At 47.2% G+C, this 4,818-nt stretch overlaps 1 protein-coding gene across 2 annotated transcripts in view; it reads right to left on the minus strand.

Moving 5' to 3' along the window:
* The window catches only part of LOC132452180 (prickle-like protein 2), a 29,067-nt gene extending 27,096 nt beyond the window's left edge, over positions 1 to 1,971 (minus strand). Inside the window, exon 1 of one of the 2 annotated variants that reach the window (XM_060044743.1) lies at positions 1,675 to 1,971. The gene's annotated coding sequence lies outside the window, so the exon portion shown is untranslated. The remainder of the gene's footprint in view (positions 1 to 1,674) is intronic. The other variant, XM_060044676.1, reaches the window with a different exon arrangement.
* Between the last annotated feature and the right edge of the window lie 2,847 nt (positions 1,972 to 4,818).

The following is a 4,818-nucleotide window of genomic DNA, read 5'->3' on the forward strand; positions in this document are numbered from 1 at the left end:
GTGACACATTACTGTAAGGGGACCCTGTGACTGCAGGGGACTATTATGGAGGCCATTCAACAGGTTCACAGCGCTGAAGAAAACAACTCAGTCTACTGTGTTCACCACAGCTGGCGTGTAGGTGCGCGTGTGTTTACAGGGCGTGTGTGTGCGTGGGCGCGTGCGAGTGTGTGCGTGCGCAGGGAGCAGGTAGCAGGTAGAAGTCTCACAATGGGTCACCTACTGATATAGCGCTAGGAAAGTGGTTGGATTGGCTGAGGTGAGGAGGCAATTGGAAAGGGAAGCTTGCTGATAGCCTCACACGGCTGCCATTGGGATAAAAGAGGGGAAGTCATGGCACATCTAAATTACTGCACCATGGTCGATGGAATCTGTTGGCGTACTCTGCATGAGGAGCGCTCGGTTCTGGTATTGACATTCACATTAACCATGGGAACGAGGCAATGTGGTAAGGTTTCCATGGATTCCTCTGGCGGTTTAAAAAACTAAACAGAAATGGGCGCATTTCCATTGTTAAAAATAGGATCCGGGTGTTCTTTTTTTCTCAGATCAGTCACATCTTGAACTCAGCGTTACGTAACGATAACACACTTGATGAGGAACGTATTTGTTCAGATCCTGTCCTCGACGCTTGTCACCACCCATCCAGATTACAGAACACATCGCGCCACACAGTCCTCAAATAAGGCAGTCGAGACAAAAGACATTCATACTCAGCTTCTGGGAAAACACCAGCAGATCTACCATGTCAACAACGCAGGCTTCGGGCTCCTCCGTGGCTGATTAGGTCCACATCCCTGTTTTGTGCATTAACATTCAAAAGCCCAACAAACACCCACTGAGATGTTTTCACGTGTTTTTCTGAATAAGATTGAGGGTAACACTCTGCTCACCTGCTGTGTTTGTTCCTGACTACCCACCCCCCCCGGCCGCCCCTTGCCTCCTGTGGTGCACATGGTGACGCGCACACGCACACACACCCACACCACACAGGCTCGGGCATGCACGCCGCACCACACACACACACACACACACACACACACACACACACACACACACACACACACCACACACACACATACATAAGCAGTCCACTAAATAGGCACACCTGCCCCTTACTCCCAACGGTCCTTTTCACTTGTCAATCAAGGCAGTAAACAGGCGTTCACACATTCTGCCAAAACACACACCAGTTTAATCACAAAACACACACAATATGTGTATTACACACACACACACACAACGCACCGACACACATGCAAAATCACGCAGAGACACAATTACTAATGTGTTTTTCATAAATACCCAGGCACACAAACCAACACACACAAACAAACACACACACACACACACACACACACCACACACACACACACACACACACACACACACACACACACACACACACACACACACACACACACACACAAAAACACACACAAATCAAATACCAATTCCCTCATGCAAAATTGTTCTTCAAAACTGACCCAATATTTATGAAGCAAGAGCTTAAAATCCTCTTTTGTCCAAATGTTTTGTTGTAACGCCTCAAAAGGAAAAGGTATTAATTAAAAAAAGACGCAGTCAACAACAGAGATCTATTTTTAGTTATGTAACCATCTCATTGTTTCCAGTGAACACCTCATTAGAAATCATAATGTTGAAAGGACTCACCTGTTTGTGCTTGTGTGTGTGTGTGTGTGTGGCTGCTGGTGGACTCCCGGTCAGCATAAGTGCGTCGCTGTACGGTCGCCGGACTCACTCTCTCCACTGGAAAGGCGCCAGTGGATTGGCTTCTCACTGCTCTCCCCGCATCCGAGTCTCAGAGACACACACCAGCTCTGCCTCTCCTTCTGGCTTCCACACACACGCACACACACACATACACACTCTCACAAGCAGGCAGGAGCAGCATTCACTGCCACAGTAGAGGGAAGGCTGGGGGCTGCAGACTCTGATCAGCCCAGGTCCGCCCCTCTCTCTCTCTCTCTCTCTCTCTCTCTCTCTCTCTCTCTCTCTCTCTCTCCACTATCTCTCTCTCTCTCTCTCTCTCTCTCTCTCTCTCTCTCTCTCTCTCTCTCACTATCTCTCTCTCTCTCTCTCTCTCTCTCTCTCTCTCTCTCTCTCTCCTCTCTCTCTCTCTCTCCCTCTCTCTCTCTCTCTCTCTCTCTCTCTCTCTCTTACTCTCTCAATCTCCTCCCGCCCTCTCTCTCTCTCACTATCTCTCTCTCTCTCTCTCTCTCTCTCTCTCTCTCTCTCTCTCTCTCTCTCTCTCTCTTACTCTCTCAATCTCCTCCCGCCCTCTCTCTCCCGCCCTCTCTCTCTCTCTCTCTCTCTCTCTCTCTCTCTCTCTCTCCTCTCTCTCTTACTCTCAATCTCCTCCCGCTCTCTCTCTCTCTCTTGCTCTCTCTTTATCTCTCTTTTTCTTTCTCTCATTCTCTCTCTGTCTCTCTCTCTATTTCTCCCTCTCCCCTACTCTCTCTATTTCTCTTGGTCTTGCCTTATCTCTCTCTCTTTTTCTCTCAGCCTCTTCCCCTCTCTCCCTCTCCCTCTCCCTCTCCCTCTCTCTCTCTCTCCTCTCTCTCTCTCTCTCTCTCTCTCTCTCTCTCTCCTCTCTCTCTCTCTCTCTCTCTCTCTCTCTCTCTCTCTCTCTCTCTCTCTCTCTCTCTCTCTCTCTCTCTCTTCCTTTGTCCCTCTGTCCCTCTACTACCCCTCTCTTTTAAAGCCTTACTTTTGAGCTCTGCTCCTCAAGCAATCCACCCATCCTCCTAAAGCTCTTGCATTCAAAGGCGACAATCAAGAAGTCATGGCTCTGATTTAAATCATTACACAATGCCAAAGTATGTATAGATTTGTCTGGCTCCCGTCCACATCCCGACACACACTCCAAGCTCAGAGGCAGCCCGAGGAGAGAGAGAAACCTGTTAGAATGAGGGTTCTTTGAGCTGGTTGCGTAGAGAGCTACTCCCACCTCCTGTCCACCCCCTCACCCCTCTTGCCTCCACACCAGCCTGTTGAAGTGAGTCATCAGCGCTCCGCCAATGGCAATACAGCAGGCTGCCGTTGATTAGAACCACAAGGAGTACTTATAGAGAGGTGATGTTGGTGTACTGCTATTTTTAAGGAGATGGAACGCAAAAGGGAGGGGGGCGGGGGGGGGGGGGGGAATCAGAAAGGATGTTCCCCTACTTCCGTGAGGCAGTGGCTCAACAATATCAGTGTGTGAATGAGTGTGATGGTTTCTACACCAGGACCCCTTCACCTATCAGATCATTTGTTTTGACCCCTCAGCAGCGTACTTTGGGAGCCGCTCCCAGCACACCTAACATAATCGAATGTGGCAATCTGTCTGGCGCCATGTGATGCATAATGAATGGGAATGCTAATACATGCCTAATGACATAACATGACTAAATAGTAAACGACTGAAGTAGTAGCAATTAAACTCAAATTAACCAAGAGCAGCTTGTAAATTATTAAAAAAAAGCCCATAAATAACCGCACAGAGCCTGATGTGTTGCGTGGGGGGGGGGGGGGGGGGGGGATTGTGAGGAAATGAAGCCACCAAAGATATCTTCAGGGGAAGATTAGGGCCATATTGGGGCCCAGAGAAGCTCAACAGATTGGGGGTGATAAGGCATATAATGTATTAAAAAAATAAACAGAGGGGAGAGAAGACATTAAGCTCACATGAGCATGACCCGCTACTCAGTGGGGTAGCTACGCCGCCGCCGCAGTCACCTCCACCCAGACCATCACACATCATTATTCATCGGTATTGTGTTCATTAAGCAGCTTTGGTCCACATTAGGGTATTGTTAGGTTGATTATAAAACAGCTGTTGTTGAACTAAAGCACCAGGATACAGAGTGAGTTACCGGCCAGGACAGCACACCCCGTAAAAATAACGCTGTTCTTTTTGTGTCATTAATTGTGTGTCTTTTTCAGCAGGATGGACATTATAGCGAGAATAACATGGTTAACCGTGTGTCATGTACTGTTGGCAGGAAGATTTAAATTATTCAACTCAATTATTCATTATTCAAAGCACATGGCTCCTTTCAAGCACTTCAGTAATTGGCCAATATGATGTAGTTTGTATCGTCTTGTCTTGTACTGATTGTTATAATACACAAACAAAGTTTCTTCTCATCCTTGTTAAAGCAATATTGACTCTGAGTCTTAGAGCTTGAGCTTAAGGCTGCCTTGGCAGTGTGTTTTTTTAGGTTTGAACTGCTAATATCCGATCTGAATGTGATCTATCTCTTCAGAGAGAACACAGTCAAATATGGAACAGATGAGAGATGGGGAACAGAGTGTGTTTACCATAGGGGGGAGCTCTGTCAAACAATGAGAAAAATCACACTTTACAACTACAGCTCTGTCGTGACAGCTAAATCCCTCCAAGAATAGCTCATCATAGGCCACTGCTTCTATCACTGAGGAAACTGTAACACGGTACATGATACTGAAGCGCCAGCTCTGACGTGCGTTTCAACTCTATTCCACTCCCATTCAATCTGGTACTCTTCCAAGTATGAAAAACGTTTTCTTTATCAAACAGTGCTGATTTGATGAACACACTACTTCAAATCAACTTCTTGGAAATCACATAGGAGCTTCTGAGGGGTGTAGGCACGGCACAATTGATCCCAACTTTGATGCACTTCCAGTTGCCGGTATTGGCACTCACACAAATACTCTGCTGTTCCTTCGTAGATCCAGCTGTCAAACCCGGGTCATTGTAGCCAATGACAGTAATGTATTACATGACAACATCAGACGACAGTGGTTTAAATTGACAAATGGCTTGAGGTG

Source organism: Gadus macrocephalus, chromosome 1, assembly GCF_031168955.1.
Source record: "Gadus macrocephalus chromosome 1, ASM3116895v1".
Lineage (NCBI taxonomy): Eukaryota > Metazoa > Chordata > Actinopteri > Gadiformes > Gadidae > Gadus > Gadus macrocephalus.